This window comes from Dermacentor andersoni, chromosome 6 (genome assembly GCF_023375885.2).
Source record: "Dermacentor andersoni chromosome 6, qqDerAnde1_hic_scaffold, whole genome shotgun sequence".
Lineage (NCBI taxonomy): Eukaryota > Metazoa > Arthropoda > Arachnida > Ixodida > Ixodidae > Dermacentor > Dermacentor andersoni.
The window spans coordinates 99,125,673-99,145,005 of record NC_092819.1 but is presented as its reverse complement, the minus strand read 5'-3'; positions in this window follow the sequence as shown (position 1 = coordinate 99,145,005).

The window sequence follows — 19,333 nt, the reverse complement described above, 5'->3', positions numbered from 1 at the left end:
GACGCCGCCGTGCAATCCTGGGGCCCTTTTGAACACGCTCACCGTGTTGCAGCTCATAGGGCACGTGACAGTACGTGCTGCCCGAGCACGCAAGCAGCAGCAGCAGCCTGCGGTGCCAACTCCGCATGTCGCCCGCGCCCTGCGCGACGAGAGACCAAGGAAGCAGCCGCGGTCACCAAGGCGGGCATGCACGAGCAGCAGCCAAGCCCAATCGGGGATGAGAGAGAGAGAGAGATACGGACCGCGCGCCGGCTTCCGAGAGCGAGGCGGCGGCACCCGCACCCGCGCGTCACCCGACTGCCTCGCCGACGGCAACCCGTCTCGCCCCGCCTCGTCGTATCTGCTGCGTGGAGGCGTGTTGGTGACGTGGCCTCGCGTCGATGCCCTTTCCCCTCACGCAACACCGTTTCGTCCGCTCTGCTCCATCAAGGCGCGCTCATGACGTGGCGTCGCAGCGGATGGGAATTTAGGTGGCGTTTCGGTGTTACAGACACCGGATTTTTCGCTCAATGGACTATATTGTGCTATCGCATCAAAAATATCTGCCAAATCTAGCCTAGGCCTTCGAAGAGGCACTGCTAGTCATACGTTTCTGCAGCAGTAACGCGGAGACAATATATAAAAAACGTCCACGTAATGCGAAGCATTCATGACTTGCAGAGAACGATTGTATGAATAACGTAAATGTTGTGCAGCGAATATCTATGTATAGCAGATATAGGCTGTAGTGTTTATATTTATTATAAGGAAGACACTGTAATGGCAAGATATAAGATTGAAAGCAAACTGAAACCCAGTGACACGCACATACCCAGGGGCCCCAGGGGCATGCACACACACTCAGAGGCCCCAGTGAACATACCCAGTGGCACCTACATACCTGTCTCGAGACAAGACGCAGCGATACTGGTATCCGCACACGCTAGGCCTTTACATTGATCCCTCTTGAGAGATACCAGCCATTAGTACGGACCCCTGCATAAAATTCATCCATCTTGTGATTTTCATATGCCGCGAGGTTTCTCTAGGTAAGACCAAAGATGCCTTCACCGCATGAAACTCAACGTGGCCTTCACTACTTCAAGTGCAAGATTCAACTTACGGACTCACCACTTTGCTCTGTCCGTCACGGCCCTGAAGACCTGCAACATGTCCTGTACGGCTGCTGCCTCCACTTGTCAGATAGACAGTCTGCGAAGGCGACGCTACAACTGCTATGCTGCTAATGTTCTTGCGGGCCACAAACCTTCACAAAACTATGCAAATATCTCTATTGTGTATGTATGTGTGTTTTTAACTGTATGTGGCTGTTTATGTGCTTTTGGGATGACACTATATATCGTAATTAACATCCAGTACCTGGAGTAGTGTGGTAGGCAATCAGCCCAGCTATCGTCTGCAGCATATCATGAACTTTGCATTTCTCTCTCCAGCAGCACATACCCAGTCGCTCCAGTGCACATACTCAGTCCCCCCAGTGGCGCACCATTTTAACACTGCACTATCACGGGGATCGGCCCATCAAAAACATCGAGATACCTTGCCCGCCAAAAAGATGACTGCGCATGGAGGAGAATGATTCGCATAAAAAAAAAAGTTGAATTGTTTCCGCCTCATTACAAAAAGAGCACAGAGGGGAGGTCACCAAACCTGACCTGCGTAAGTAAATCTTCAGAGACGGAATGCGGAAATGTAATTTTCTTACCCTAATGAAAACTTTAATGAAAACGAACGGTTGAGTGCAAGTGAAATATTCCAATACGAGGCCTTTTCTCGCACTGGTATGCGTATATCGCAATGACCTTTGCTTATAGTGTGTTTAGATGCCCTTGTTTTTTTATTTACTTATTTATTTTGTTTATTGCATACCGCAAATCCCAATGGGCGGTAGGGCAAAACAAAACGAGAAAGCAAAACAGTGACAGATATAGTGTCAATACGCAGTTACAGATTTTATATAATATTATTTGGGTTGAGGGAGGAAAAATCATATAGTAAAAACGTTACGAACAGGCATGATCATATTCAAGAATTTCCCTAGTACATAAGAGAAGTACACAAGATTTTAACAGTGGGTAGTACGCAAGTGATTTTCAAGTAATGCAAAAATTTACTCAAAATGTTGCAACTAGTTGTAGATTCCGGTAATCTGTTCAGTTCTCTAATTGTCTGTGGGAAGAAAGAATATTTAGGACAGTTTGTGTTGAAACGGTGTTCTTGTAAGTTTAGTGGATGTTTGTGGCGTGATTGTCTAGTTTTGCACTTAGATATAAATGTTGAACTGTCGATCTTAAGCTGCTTATGAAGGAGATGCAACAACATTTTTTGGCGTACGAATTTAGCTCGACTACTTAAAGTTTAGAGTCCAGATTTTTCAAGTAATACTGAGGGTGAATCGAATAGACCATATTTGTTGTAGACAAACCTAACGACCTTACATATACACCTTTCAGCTTGCTAACTAAACTGTTTGTAGCCGGGAACCAAACTACGTTTGCATATTCTAGTATAGGCCGAATAAAGGTGCTGAAGGCTAAGAGCTTTGTTTTAGCTTGTGCAGGTCGGAGTCGCCTTTTAAGGAAGAATAATCTATTTAAGGCGGACAATCTAACATAGTTTACGTGTGCCTCCCATCTAAGGTCACTTGAAATCACTAATCCAAGGTACTTGTGTTGCTTGGCTGTAGTTAGTCGCGCATCACCAATAGTGTAGGAAAAATTTGATACGTTTAGTTTACCTGTTATTCTTAGGAAAGCTTATTTTCTGACATTTAAAATCATCTGCCATTTCGCGCATCATTCTGATACTAATATTAAGACATTATTGGGGACAATATGTTCGGAAGGAAAGTCCATTTCTTTATGAAAGCTGCAATCATCGGCGAGAAGGTGTGTTAGTTTTGATGGATCAGGGTAGCCCATTAAAATAATTAAGAACAAGATAGGAGCCAGGACGCTGCCTTGCGGTACTTCCGATGTAACTTCCATTACTTCGGATTCATGCTGATGTCAAGAGGCGTTATAGTTCGATTGCTAAAGCACTCAGATAGCAGAGCACCGCAGCAAGAAAACACAGAGCTTCGGCAACACAGGCACAAGGGTTCCAACCACACGTTGTCGTCGTCTTTCTCTAAGCAGTGCCTACTGCTCGTTCTTCTTCAGTACAATTGCCTCCCCGGGGAAGAGGAGCCGTCTCGGCGACCTACGGGCAAGATAGCACAGGTGGGTCAAAGTACGGCTTGAGCCGCTGAACGTGCACGATTTCGCGCCCTCGGCGGCGCTTATCGGAAGGCGGCTCAAGGGGTTCTACCAAATAGTTCACAGGAGACGTTTGACTGACGACACGGTAGGGACCCTGGTACTTGGACACAAGCTTGGGTGAAAGTCCAGGGCTGGTAGCGGGAACCCAAAGCCAGACTAGTGAGTCAGGGGCATAGGGTGCCGGAGAAGAGGGAATATCGCGAAGGTGTTTCTGTCGCTGCTGTTCTTCCGAAGTAAATGTGCGGGCGAGCTTCCGGCACTCTTCCGCGTGCGCAGCAGCGTCGGACAGGGTAGTAGCCTCCGTTGTGTCAGGGCGATACGGAAGGATGGTGTCCATTGTGCAGGAAGGCTCGCGTCCGTAAAGAAGAAAGAACGGGGAAAATCCTGTAGTGCTCTGTGTGGCGGTATTATAAGCGTACGTCACGAAGGGTAGAATTCGGTCCCAATTGGTTTGGTCAGATGCGACGTACATGGCTAACATATCGCCAAGAGTGCGGTTAAAGCGCTCAGTCATGCCATTGGTTTGCGGGTGGTATGCAGTAGAGGTACGGTGAATTACGTTGCACTCCTTGAGCAGGGCTTCTATAACATCAGACAGAAAGACGCGGCCTCTGTCGCTCAGCAACTCTCTGGGGGCTCCATGGCGAAGTATGATATTACGCAGAAGGAACCAGGCAACATCCCGCGCAGACGCGTTGGGCAGAGGCGAAGTTTCGGCGTAGCGTGTCAGATGGTCAATCGCCACTATCACCCAGCGGTTGCCATCTGAAGTACATGGAAGGGGCCCATAGAGATCAACTCCGACCCTGTCAAAGGCCCGTCCTGGACAAGGCAATGGTTGCAGTGGAGCGGCTAAGGCATGAGGGGTATTCTTGCGGCGTTGGCAAGCGAGGCAGGAGCGAATATATAGGCGGACGAATCGGTACATCCCGCGCCAGTAATAACGAATTCGCAGGCGCGCGTATGTTTTGAGTACTCCTGCATGTGCGCATTGCGGGTCATCGTGAAACGCTGCACATATATCCGAACGTAGGTGCCGAGGAACCACGAGTAACCATTTGCGCCCATCCGAGAGGTAGTTACGGCGATATAGGAGCCCGTCACGAACAGCAAAGTGGTGTGCTTGGCGACGTAATGCACGGCCAGTAGGAGGCCCTGATGGGTCTGACAGAAAAGCCAGCATAGCGACAATCCATGGATCCTTCTGCTGCTCCGAAAGCATATCCGTGGTGGTGAGGGAGGACTCGCATATTTGTACTGTCTGATGATTGGGCTGGCCTGACACTGGCGAGCGAGACAAGGCATCCGCGTCCGAATGTTTACGGCCAGAGCGGTACAGCACTCGAATATCATACTCTTGGAGGCGAAGCGCCCATCGCGCGAGGCAGCCTGAGGGATCTTTTAAGGACGACAGCCAGCAGAGTGCATGATGGTCTGTGATGACGTCGAACGGGCGGCCGTAGAGGTAAGGACGAAACTTAGTTATGGCCCAAATGATAGCCAGGCATTCTTTTTCTGTAACGGAATAGTTTGCTTCCGCTTTCGTGAGTGCGCGGCTAGCGAAGGCAACAACGTATTCATCGAAGCCAGTCTTTCGTTGTGCAAGAACAGCGCCAATGCCGACGCCACTGGCATCCGTGTGTATTTCTGTCGGTGCGCTTGGGTCAAAATGTCGGAGTATGGGGGGTGAGGTTAGAAGACGACGCAGCGTCGTGAATGCGGCATCGCAAACTGGCGGCCAGGCCATGAGGTCGTGGTTACCCGCGAGAAGCTGCGTCAGAGGCGCTATTATGGTGGCGAAGTTGCGGATGAAACGACGAAAATAGGAGCATAATCCGATGAAGCTGCGGAGTTCTTTTGTGGTCTTTGGTCGTGGGAATTCGGAAACGGCTTGGAGTTTGGTTGGATCTGGGAGGACACCATCTTTCGAAACAACGTGGCCAAGGATGACTAGCTGCCGGGCGGCGAAGCGACACTTCTTTAAGTTGAGCTGGAGTCCAGCATCGGCAAGGCAAGTGAGCACGCATTTGAGTCGGGACATGTGAGAGGAAAAGTCCGGGGAAAAGATGACAATGTCATCGAGATAACAAAGGCATGTCTGCCATTTGAGACCCCGGAGGATGTTATCCATCATTCTTTCAAATGTTGCAGGCGCATTACAGAGGCCAAAGGGCATCACGGTAAATTCATATAAGCCATCAGGCGTAACAAATGCTGTTTTCGGGCGGTCTGCGTCAGCCACGGGGACCTGCCAATAACCGGATCGTAAGTCTAAGGACGAAAAGAATTCAGCGCCTTGGAGGCAGTCCAGTGCGTCGTCGATACGGGGCAGAGGATAGACATCTTTCCGGGTTATCTTATTTAGACGTCGATAGTCCACACAAAAACGAATAGTCCCATCTTTCTTTTTGACAAGCACTACCGGAGAAGCCCAGGGACTGTGTGATGGCTGTATCACGCCGCGTCGAAGCATGTCTCCTACGTGCTCATCGATGACTCGGCGTTCCGTCGCGGGCACACGGTATGGACGTTGGCGTAGAGGCGCGTGGCTGCCGGTGTCGATGTGATGAACGACTGTGGAAGTACGTCCTAAACATTGTTTTTGGAGGTCGAAAGAAGTTCGAAATTGGTTAAGGAGGTCGATGATCTGCGTGCGCTTACTCGGAGTGAGGTTAGGATCAATAAATGGAGCAAACGTTCGGTCACATGCAGGCGCAGGCGCAGAGACAGGGAGAGCCATGGCGTCAACGTGCAGAGGAGTCGAGTCATCAGGCACATCGTACACAGAGCTCCTGTCGAATTCATCAACAAAACCGAGGTATTCGCCACGATGTAAGCTTGATGGACACGAAAACGGATTCGAAACGTAAAGTGCGCTGGAACCCTGGCGAAAGGGAAGGAGGGCAAAGGGAAGCAAGAAGGAGTGACGGCGTGCAGCAAGTTGAGATGGCGTGAAAAGAACTGTGGAATCACAGAAAGCAGCACAGGAAACGGGTACAAGGGCGGAAGAGAAAGGAGGGATATCAGCGTCGGTGGCGACGAACACCTGAGCAGAAGGTGGAGGCAAATCTTCAGAAGGACTGGCACAAAATGGAGTCAGCGCAAGTTCTGCACGGGCACAATCAATAACAGCGTTATGAGATGAGAGGAAGTCCCATCCTAGAATGATGGCATGAGAGCAGCGGGGAAGAACAACAAACTCGATGTGGTGTAAACTGTCTTGTATGGCGACACGGACGGTACATGTTCCTAAGGGCTCAATTGGCTCAGCGCTGGCTGTACGTAGTGAAATGACAGAAAACGGCGTCGCGACTTTTCGGAGCGTACGGCGAAGCTGGTCGGCAATCACGGACACTGCGGCACCCGTGTCGACAAGCGCGTGAACGGCGACACCTTCGGCAAAAACTTCAATGATGTTCGTAGCGAATAAACGAGGGCTTGAGCAGTTCGAAGAGATCGCAGTTCTTGCCTCCGGAACTGCGCCTTTTAGTTTTCCTCCACAGCTGAAGGGCGGCGGACCATGGGGGAGAGGGAACGTCGACGGGGAGATGGAGACCGACGAGTGTTCAAGCTTCGGGGAACAGGAGATGAAGGAGCGAAGTGCGGAACAGGTGGCGAATAGCGGGACTGGGAGTCAGGAGCATTCCCTTGACATCTCGCAGTATCGGGAGGATACCAACCCCGCCGGCGGCAGAAACGTGCCACGTGGCCAGCAACGCCACACGCGAAGCAGATCAGCCGGTTGTCGTGGGTACGCCACGGATTATCAACAGGGGGCCTCGGTAGCGGTGCACTGTCTTGAGCTGGGCGTAGGGGCTGCGGAGGCGCGCAGAAGCCGCTTCTGGGCAAGTAGTTCGCAGCTGGAGAAGGCGAGGCGTAGAAGGCCCTTGTGGGGGTGTAGGGCGCAACTTCAGGCGGTGGTCTTGGCCTGGCGACGACGGCAGCGTACGTGAGCGGAACCGGCGCTGAGGGTGGTTGATTAGAGAAAGGTAGTGCGTCGCTGACTTGTTCGTGTATGACGCGTCGGAGGTCCGGGGACAAAGAGGACTCAGACGACTGGGAAGAAGGCAGCAGTGACAGTTGGCGCGCCACTTCTTCGCGAACGAATTGTTTGATTTGGTCGAGGAACGGAGAGTGGGCGGGAGCAGCACTGGAAGTGTCAGTTAAAGCCGAAATCGTGTTGTCGGGCGTGGCAGCTCGGCGCGTAGTAAGCCGTTGTTTGCGGAGCTCATCGTAGCTCTGGCACAGTGTAATGACCTCGTCAATCGTTTGAGGATTCTTCGCCAAAAGCATTTGGAAGGCTTCATCCTCAATGCCCTTCATGACATTCTTGATCTTTTCAGAGTCGGGCATGGCGGGATTAATGCGCCGGCAGAGGTCAACTACGTCCTCAATGTAGCTTGTGAAGTTTTTACCATTTTGCTGAGCGCGACTACGCAAGCGTTGTTCTGCGCGAAGCTTGCGTACAGCAGGGCGACCGAAGACTTCTTTGAAAGTATGGGTAAATTCTGTCCAGGTGGAAAGGTTGGATTCGTGATTCCGGAACCAGAGATTAGCGACTCCAGAAAGATAGAAGATGACGTTAGTAAGTTTAGCTTTGTCATCCCATTTATTATGCGCACTCACGCGATTGTATGACGAGAGCCAATCCTCCACGTCATGGTCGTCGTTGCCGCTGAAGACCGGAGGATCTCGTTGGCGTAGAGCACCGGAGCAGACGACAGGCGATGCCAGGGGAGGATCGGGCTGCGCGGCGTCCTGAGGCATGGCAGAAACGGTAGGGAGCGTCCGGCTGCGGAGTTCCAGGTTTGGGAAGGGCCCAGCACGTCCACCAAATGTCAAGAGGCGTTATAGTTCGATTGCTAAAGCACTCAGATAGCAGAGCACCGCAGCAAGAAAACACAGAGCTTCGGCAACACAGGCACAAGGGTTCCAACCACACGTTGTCGTCGTCTTTCTCTAAGCAGTGCCTACTGCTCGTTCTTCTTCAGTACACTGATTTATTTTTACAAGCTGTCTCCGGTTGGTTAGGTACCCGCTTATCAAGTCTGTAATTGGTCCTTTACCTATTGTTGTCTGTAATTTTCTTTATTAATTTTTGATGTGATACCCGGTGAAATGGTTTAGAAAACTCGAGTAACATAAGTTCGATCTGTTGTTGTTCGTCGATGGCCAAAGAGATGTCGTGTAATAATTCGATTAATTGTGTAACTGTAATTATGTAACCTTTACGAAACTCACGTTGAGATAGTGACAAAATGCGTTCTTTTTCAAGGTAAGTAGTGATATGTTTAAGAACAATGTGCTCGAGTAATTTGGATATTGTGCTTCTTAATAATATTGAGCGATAGTTGGCGACAGCAGCTTCAGTACCCGAGTTGTGAATTTGTGTCATCTGTGCCATCTTACACTCACAGGGCAAGGTACATGAAGTTATTCACATGTTGAAGATTATATGCAGATATTTGGCTACCCATTCGGCGTAGCGGGTGAAAAAACCATTCCGTATATTATCAGGCCCTGGTTGCGTTTTGATGTTTTAGCAAAACGACACAAACGTTTTAGCAAAAGGTTAAAAATACCTGCTTCGCTTATGTGAAGAGGTTCTACGTAGTTGGCACTACGAATCTGAACATGCAATGGGATGTCATTGTCTGTAGTGAAAATTGAGTTATAGTAATTATTAAATAAATTAGCTCTGTCACTTTCTGTGGGGGTCATTGTACTGTAAAACAAGAGGCCCGATCACTGAACCTTCTGGTTCACCGGAAGTTGCGCTTTGAAGTGGTGAGTTGTGGCCGTTTCCGCTTACAAAGTGAGTGCGATTAGATAGGAAGCATTCAATCCACTTCACGATGTTAGCGTCAAGGTTCAGCTGATTTAGTTTATAAAGCCAACCTATATGACAGGCATTATCAAATGCTTCAGTGAAGTATAAAAAATGCAATCTGCAAATGATGAGCGATCGGGAATACGATGCAGTTTATGCGTGAAGATTGGAAACTGACTTTTGCACGAAAATGCTTTTTTTCTAAATCCATGCTGAGCAGGCGTGAAAAATGAAAAGAAGTGAAACAAAAGCGATTTTTTGCTGCCAGTTTCACAGCTCATATCTCGAAACCAGTGTCATGCTCACAATTCATTTCAAGTGGATGTCCCTTGCAAACTCACCAGCTTAAATTTCTACACAAGAACATGCACCATGTAAACTAATTTGGTAGAAACCTGAGTGGCAAAATTTCGTTACGTACTCAAATGTGTATTCAATTTATTATGCAAGCACTGTCCACCTCATCGAGCAATCCAGTTCAAGGATGAGAACTCTGCTATCTGCCCACTGCCCTCAACAAAAAAAATTAAAGTTTTCTATGAAAAAAAGTTAACAACTCGAAAAGTTCTACATGTATTGCGTCTTATGGCACACTTAGCTGTACTAACAATATACATATTTTCTCAGAGAGGTGCTCAGAGCGTGTACGTAATTACACGTTCCGTAGAGACGCACTTCGCAAAATGAGTAATACAGACACAATCCATCACTTGTTTCGACGTTGTTCCTTAATCACAGATACGACGGTATGTTGAAAACTACGGCATGTAACGTTTCGAAAGGCAATCCGAATTTTACGCGGTTCAATGAGAGTGCAGCTAACTTGAAATTATATCATACTCGGAACACTCGAACTCAAACGTCACGAACTTAAACTGTGCTGAGCCGAGAGTCTGATACAACTCATCCTTCCCCGGAACGAGTTCTCGCTCTCAGTTGTTCTGCTCTTAGTTCTGTCGGTTCTGCACGCTTGCCATTTATTATTATTCTTTTTTAGTGATAGCCATTATATGAAACACAAGCGTGTCATCACGCTGTTTCGTTTGTTTGCGCAAAAAACTCAGATTTATAGATACAAAATTCTTCTTTCCGGCTAGGTTCGGGCTCAAGGCTGCGAGGCAGGCGTTCTGAACATCACTCCACGCAACATATTTTTCTTTATTTCTTCCAAACAACACCATCCGCGGCACGCGCACTGTTTGATCGGAAACACCTGCCTGGTAATCAACTGGGTGACAACAACCAAGGAATTTCGGATCGAGAGAGGGCGTTCGTTTGCGAAGCGATAACTTCACAACAGCGGTAATTTGGTGGAAGCGGTTACCGAACAAAAATTGAAACAACACGTGAGTGGCAATATTTATCCTTAAATGTGACAGACAACTGAATTGCCAAATCTTGGCAACCATACAAGATTCAGCACCGGTAATTTCCGACGCATAAAAATAAATATACCGATACGCGAATAGATAAGGCAGCACCAACATATAAGTATGCTAAATTTTTTCTGGAATCAGTAGCACGGTTACTGTACAAAGCACACGAGGTCAGCAGTATATAGGTGTGTGGAAGGAGTAGGTGGTGACAAGCTTCCACTTTGTCATAGCTGGGTATAAGAACTTTATGCCGTTTCCCACCCTCAACTCAACTAACTTCCACTGAAGCAAAGGATAGCGTGTTTGAACGTCGCATTCGAAGCTAACACTACGAGTGGGAGCTCACCTGGGAAGAGTAAAACTGGGGAAATGGAGAGGCATAACGATACAAAAACGAGGAAATGAAGACAGTCTGGAGGTGAAACAGCCTCTTTGACGCGAGCGACAAAGAGGAGCCACACCGCACATTCATATGCATATTCGCATACATGATGCATCCCGACGGAAGTAGACGGGTAGTGTGAAGCGATGGCGGATAAGGAGCACAAAAGCATGAGAGAAAACCATGCAGCTAGTCCAGGCCATTACGCAGCTGACGACGGATCGCAAACGCTACATTCAATGTCGTCGCACACTGCTGCGGTCCAGGTACAAATTATTGAAAGTACTGAGCATATTTTAGGCTTTGTGTCTCCTTGTGCTTGGAAGCAATATGTACAAGCGACTCCCTCATGTTGAGCTTTTAAGGTGTATTCTATTAGTTTTCGTTTTCTTTTTTTGTCGCTGTTTTAGTCAGATTTTACACTTGCTGTCTTCTTAAAGGCACGTTCAATTAATCAAAAAAAGAAAAAAGAAAACACAATATTGTAAGAAAAAGCTAGGAAGACGCTACTTCTATTCGCTTTGTTAAATCGTTTTATGTGCGTAAAGCTTATGCTCGCTCGTTTCTTGAGTATATATATGTTTAGTAGTGTTCGCAAATCTCCACATGATCTGAAAACGATGGTGCAGCTTTCCAGCCACTGCCATTTATTGCAGTAGTTGCCGCCTGGCTTTGTGTTCGTCTTTATTATTTCCGAGATGTGATTGGTTTTCTAAAAATTGTGTGGCTTAGATTTTTTCAAACTGAGCTAGGGCTTGCTGCAAAACAGTTCGTTTCAGTCGGTATCAGCTTGTTTCAGGCCACCTTAATTGCTAGTTAGGTTTTGTACAATGCAGTGATTCTAAAGTTCTTTAAGGCACAATTGACAGTTGTGAGCAATATTGAGACGTAATCTAAAGTGCAACGGTAACAAGCCAGTTGGTACGAAACTTAAATAAAGTTCACTTTAGATTATAAGGACTTAATTATTTGACATTGTGCTCATCAGATACATCGCTTGTTTGTGCCTCACAGAAAGAAGCAAAGACAGTCATGCCTGTACTTAAGTTTCAGCTGCATATTGGTAGATGCCTTCTCAGTTTTGTAAAGCAAGCTATGGAAAGTGAAGTACAGCAGAGACGTCACACGCAATGAAACGACGAACACACAATACAACGCAGCCAAGCATTAACTTTTCTTCCTTATACACTGAACGTTTTATTATCGCCATCATCAAGGCAGTTTAGCGCTGTCGCATACAGAGTGTATAGGCAAGTTGTAATTGAAGCAATAGTTCTAGTACCACTGCCATGGCTGTAGGAGGCGCTGGCTAACACTCTAAAGGCTCATCTTGTGTACCTATACATGGTGTTTCAGCAAACACTTTCGATAATTCCTACAGGTTGCCTGTAGCTAATCGCACAATTATAGTTCATGAGGTGGTCTACTCGAAGCGGCGGACACTACTTGCGCAAAAAATATGAATGCATAACCGGCCAATTAACAAAAATCCGCTAATTAAGTTTTTAAATAATTATCTTGTGGACCAACTTGGAATTTACAAATTCCAGCCGTGCAATTGGTGAGGCAGATCCACTTGGAACGAATTCTCCCGATGACACCAGTTTCGAGATAGTACTTCCCGAACTTCGCGGAGAAATGCATTGGCATTGCACTTGGTTTTGCTCTTAAATGCATAAAACAACGTTTTGTTGAAAAAGTAAGTGAAAGTTTGACGGCGCATACCTGGTAAATGGTGTCATCCGCGCAATTATCTCGAAGTGGATATGCCTTGCATTCTCACCTACTAGAATTTGTAATTTGCGATATGTGCCATAGGGTAAGTCAATTAAAAGTTTTGAAAGTGTTCGCTGAGACAACCCGCATATAGCAATAGCCAAAAAAAATGGCTTGAGGGATGGCCACAGCAATAGCTTCATAGTGAAAGTTCCGCGCCTTCGGTGCAGCAGAGTCCGGCGGCACCGGTGGCAAATGGTCTTCCTCCTCTTTTAATTGGATTTTCCTAATTACTTCCAAATTACACTTACATTTAGCATACCAAATAACGTTTGAATGCCTTCCCTGGCTTCTATAATCTGTTTGCTTCACATGGCTGCCACTAACAAAACAAATTGATCGCCTATATAGACTCGTCTTGTGCTCCTCGTTCATTTCAGCACAATTAACTTTGGTTGAATGCCTCAGCTGAGGTAATTTAACGCGCAGGTGTCGTTGGAATCAAGACACATGTGTGCCTGTGGCCAGTAGGCGCGAGTGCGTGCACGCGTGTTCGTCGTAGCAGGCCCACTTCACAGTGTTCTCATTACCGGCTCCATTCATCATGCAGAACAGTGAAGCCTTGGATGTCAGTAACACGTGCGCGCTGACGTGTTCACCAGCAGGACCACTGCGTGTAGCCAACACTACGTGCGACGTAATTAGACGCCGTCATTTCTCCCTGCGAAAGTTACAGCACCTCGTGACTCGACTGCAAGGCGGGCACGCTTCGCCCTAATAGCTGGCCGAGCGTTTCCTTGGCTGAAAAAATTTCCATCACAGAATGACACACTGGCGCAGCTAACAGGCAAAGCTTTGAGGCTTCACAGGAGCTCAAGGTCATTAATAATTTATGTCTGCTGGTAAGGTTCAGGTTTCTGTGGGCACCTTTAGTAGAAAAGCAGCTGATCCAACGAGCTGGCATCTACATGAAGCGAAGCTTTGTGTGAGTGCATAAAGAGTCGAAGTACGGTTTGGTCTTTATTCTTTCACCCGCACAGCTGCTGGATTTGATGATGATGATGATGATGATGTCCTTGATGAGATTGGCGCTTACCCACTCGCGGGGATTGGCCAAGAGTCGGGCAGACTTTGCTTATTTGTTCAGAAAATGGAGGTAAAAATCTAAAATTTTGTTACATGAATTTAGGCGAGGGAAAATGGAAATGGTTCAGTAGATTGTCATGCTACGTAGAGGAAAAAATAATAATTATCTATGATATATCAATGAGGCAACAGAGGAGGAATGAATAGAATAATACGGTCGTCAATGAAATCGGTTTGATTCAATAATAAATTTTTCTAAGGCGAAGCACACATTCCTGTGTGAGTGCCCAAGCACAGACGCTCCGAAAGACAGTAGTACCGGAGTGTTCAATGGCAGGCCAAGCTGTCGCACTGTAATTTCTAATGTCATTTTTCTCATGGAGGAGAAACGCCGGCATTCCAGTAGGTAGTGCTCAATCGTCTCTAATGCATTGCAAAAATGGCACAATGGGGATATTGCCAGACCAGATCGGTGCATGTAAAAATTTAGAGATGGGACTCGACAACGTAGTCTCGTTAATGTAACTTCCGTTTGTCTTGCTTTGCAAAACTTCCTGCTCCAAGGGAATTGTAAGTGGCATAGTTCCAAGGATGATTTGAGGTTCGATTGAGGTGTTAAAAGGATGTATCTTCTGAACCTGGCGGACGTGATAAAGCCCATCGTTGGAAGAAGAATATCCCCATTGCACGAGAAGCTTTTGAAGTTATATGTTCAATATGCTGACGCCAATCAAGATTACCATCATAAATAATTCCAAGGTACTTGACCTTTTCCACTTGTGGGATAGTGGAGTGACGGTATGAAAGGGATATAGTAACTGGGTCTTGTAGGGGAAAGACAAGAACGGCACTCTTATTCAAATTAAGGGACAAGCGAATATTGTCCAGCCATGCTTCTAGCTCGCATAAGTATTCCTGTAAGCATTCGTACAGTGACTGAATATCACTTGCTGATGCAAAAAACGCTATATCATCAGCGTAAACGTACGTGCTTACATTTTGATGATGAGGAATGGAGCTGAGTAGGATGTTAAACAGCAGCGGGGACAAAACTGCCCCTTGAGGAACCCCGCGTGTTTGTCTGAATTTTCCCGATGAAATTCCGCTTTGTGCACAGTAAAACTCCCTGCCCTGCAAAAACTCTGCAGTCCACGTCACGAAGTAGTCTGGCAATCCAATATCCTGCATCCTCTTTATTAATAAAGGGTATTCCACACTATCGTATGCTTTAGAAATGTCTAATGTGACTAGGGCAGCATATTGTTTTTGGTAACGAGCCAACTGAATTCGGCTTTCTAGGTCGATATGTGCGCACCAAATGGACATCCCTGGTCTAAATCCAATTTGGCAGGGGCTCAATAATTCTCTTGTGGTCACAAACTGAACCATACGTGCGTTTAATAATCTTTCTATTAATTTTACGAAATTTGATGTTAGAGAAATAGGCCGAATATTGTCTAGGACATACCCTTTGGTTTGGTCTTTCAGCAGAGGAAGCACCTTCGCAACTCTCCACATAAGAGAGAACCATGCATATTGTACCGAGTAATTTATGGTATCTAACAAGCCGTTAGGAGCGACTTCAAAGAGAAGTTTAATCATCTTGGTAGTGACCCCATCGGGACCTGGGGCTGCTGCTGGTAAACAGGAAACGGCTTGGGACAATTCTGCCATGGAAAACTCTTCGAAATTTTCTGACGTGCCCTGCGCGTAAGGAGAGAAGGGAAGAGAGGTAGCGAAGCGGGTCTCTAACCCTTGCGCGATTACATTTAGGGAGTCAGCTTTTTCACTTGTGCTTAAAACTACCGACTCCCAGTTCAAGGGGCGTGGAATCATTTTTTGGAATCTTAAAAACCGAAATAATGCACGCTTATTATTTGCTTTCGAAAGGAAATCGAAATATCGGACATTGTAATCGTCTTTTGCCTTACCTACCGTTCTTTTAAATGTTCCGGCAATAAATTTATAGTTTTTCCAGTTTTTCGGAGATTGGTTATGCATGAGTTGTTTCCATGCAGCCTTGCGTCGCTTGTAGTCCCGCGAGCAATCGTCATTCCACCAATTTGTAGCAGCAGTGTTTTTACATGCCTTTAACTGGAACTCTGATCTTTTGCGCGAAGTATCAATTATTGAGCAAATATCCTCGGCTTTCAATGGAGAATTTTCCATTGATTTGAAAGTAGTCCGCAAGCAATTCTTAAATGTGCGGTAATCCACAAAAGAGTGGATTCGAGCCTGCACGGTGGACTGCGGACCTACCACTTCAAACACAACAGGCAAATGATCGCTTGTCGTCCCGACATTCACCGTTTCCCATGCGGATGTGGGAATACCTGGACCTGAAAATGTAAGATCCAGCACAGATCTGAACTGTCCGCGAAGAAACGTAGCTGATCCCGAATTTTGACACCAAAAGTTATTTGTGATTGCCCAGTCCCATAGACGCTTTCCGCACGGGTCTGTCCTGGATCCCCATGATACATGATGAGAGTTGAAGTCACCTGCCAAAATTATATCTTTACCACATTTCGCCATAACCGAATCCAGTGGGTGTGTATCCTGCACACCCGAGGGAAAGTATATATTGACTAATGAGAAAGGCCTGCTGCCAGGGAGAGAAATTTCTACTGCTAGAATTTCACACTCTGGAGACATCAGCTGAAATGATATATTTGCCCTGTGGCAAAACTTGCTTGAGACCATAATTAACAGTCCCCCACCTCTCGATGGGCGATCTAGGCGAAAGGACCTAAAATTGCGCAGAGAAAATTGTTTTTCAGGGGATAACCAGGTTTCTTGCAGTAAAATTACATCTGGAGAAATTTGAGACGATAGAACTTTTAAATCTGTAGAAGCAGTGAATACTGATCTGCAGTTCCACTGCAATACCCTCATCTACCTTCCAGTGATGAGAGCACCGCAGAGGCCACAGCCTCCTCCAATATATTACCTTTCGGGTTGACGTCAGGGAGGATTTTCTTGGATTTACTGAGTGTGAAGTGGTAGCCTCAAGGGGAGAACACCTCCTTTTATGTGCCCTCACGTCAATTTCCATGTTTGAGGTATCTGGATAATCAGGGTTGTCTGAGCTATTAGTTGCCTTGGTTGAGGTACCTGCGATAGACCTGACATGCTCTATATGGGTTGCGGACGCAATTGCTCCATTTTCCTGAGAGTGGGTTAAACAAGCATTCATGTCAGAGCATGATGGCAGGGCAGTAACACTCGGTAATAATTTTTCTAACCTTGAGGTAACCAATCCATTGAAGCATTCCGTGACGCTTTCTACTATGCGCTCCATAATTTTAGCCATAGACTTTTCAATAGCTTGTGCGATTACCTCTGACAGGCTTCCATCAACGACAGCTTGGGTTCGTGCTGTCACACTCGCATAACCATGGGCTCTTTCTTTTACCGCCGCAATTGCCTCTTGACACGAGCAGCGCCTTTTGTCCATAACCTCCATTATTTGGACTTCTTGAGTTCTCGCAGGGCAGTTTGAGTAATCAGTTTTGTGGGCTCCACCGCAGAGGCAGCAAGAGTCAGACTCGGCCGAGCAATCACTAGCGGAATGGCTCCCGCCGCAGACGCAACAACGAAGGCTGGATTTGCAACCACCCATGCTGTGACCATAGCGCCAACAATTTCGACATTGTAATGGACGCGAGGCAAGCGGGTCCACTCTGAATATTAGAGGCCAGACTTTTATCTCTGTAGGGCAAGACGTACCTGCAAACGTGGCAATTACTGACTCAGTAGGGACGCGTGTATTGTCCACCATTCTGTTGCACCGGTAAACAGCAATTACTCCCGCCGCGGAGAGCTTTTCCAGGGTCTCTGTCGGACTTAAGGAGGAGTCTACACCACGAACTATTCCCTTAGTGCAGGCAAGATGCGGGGGAATGAAGGCACTCACTTGCATCGATCCAAATGATGAGCACTTAAGTAAGTCGTACACACACGCCTGGTCTGGCGAACGGCAAACAATCCCACCTCTGCCAAACTGTCGCACATCAGTGATGTGCAAGTAGTGATGCGTTGCCGCCTGAAGTTCCGCCTGCACTGCCTTCGGGTTGTTGAGCCGGATGGCTCCTCCATGCAGAGGCACCAGCGCCACAGGAATGCTGCTCACCCCACTACGAAAGAAAGCTTCAAGAGGCAGTTTATCAGGTGGTAGCGAGGCCGACCAGGGCGGAGATCGCCTCGAGCCGTCCCCTGGAGAACATTTAGACATTTGTGGCTCTATCGCCGTAGTAGACAATGTAAATTTATCTTAAAACCCTGCTTGGTATCCACAAAGCTGGACTAAATCCGCCCGACACTTAGCCAAAACCCCGAAAGCTCACTGTTGCGATACGAACACCGCTTTGGCTCTCGACCCGTAGGCTAGCCAATGGGTGAAGATGAAGATGGGTGAAGATGAAGATCGCGCGACGTCCTGGAGCTTTTTTGGTTCTTTTTCTTTTCTTTCTCCGCACGGTCGCCGCCGCCGCTGCCGCGCTGATGATGGTGGTGGCGATAATGATTATTTTTTGGCATACCCTTTGAAACGAGGCTTGCAAATAGTCACCTAGCATGGATAAGTTACTCAGGCATGCTATACAAGCTTTTCATTCTAGCATTTTTCGCATAATCTTTTGAATCGGTCTTCTCTTCTTCCAAACTTCTCCAACTCGTATCGATACCTATGCCTGTAATGGATCCGGCCGTAGCAATCTCTTTCCTGCTTACTTTTTTTTCAGCTGTACTCTAAACGTCTATGGCTTATCTCGAATGCTGATCGGTTGATGCTTGCGTCCGCTTTAAATCCAAGTGTTTCTGGAAAGTGCGCGTTGAATTAAATTATGGGGTTTTACATGCGAAAACCACGATCTGTTCATGAGGCACGCCCTAGTGGGGGACTCCCGAAATTTGGACCACCTGGGCTTCCTTAACGTGCACCTGAATCTAAGTGCATGGGTGTTTTCGCATTTCACCCCTATAGAAATGGGGCCACCTTGGCCGCGATTCGATCCGACGACCTCATGCTTAGGAGCCTAAAGTGTGCGTTAAATACGAGTATCACTGGGTGAATGATTTCGCATTCCATTAGGATGGGCTGAGGGGTCTGCGGACTTTTGCTGCAGCATACACATGCCTCCTCCGGTTATGCGGATGGATGGATGGCTGGATGGCTGGATGGATATTATAAGCCTCCCCTTTGGAAAGGGGCGGTGTGTTGCGCCACCAAGATCTTGCTATTATACTGCCTAATGTCCTACCTAGGTTAAACAATGAAAAAAGAAAAAAAAACACTATGAACTACCATGCCCCAATTTTCTGATCCCCTATTGCGAACTGTGCTTTTCTACGTCTCCGTCTCTTGTCGTTTCCCTACTTTTGTTCCACCAATCCTCCAATCGCCTCTTACTAATTCCTGTTGCGGACATGTTTGCTTTACCACTGCTCCCGCTGAACTCAAGGGCTTCAAGGAGGCCAGTGGTGCCTAAATCGACCTCTGGGTAGACGTCTTCACATTCTAATAAAACATGCTCCGTCGTTTCCCTAGCTTTACCGCAGCAAGTACATGCTTCTTCTTCCTTCTTATATCTCGCTTTATAGGTGCGTGTTCTAAGGCATCCCGATCTCGCTTCGAAAAGTATTGAGCTTCCCTTTGAGTTGTCATCAATCGTTTCTTTCCTGA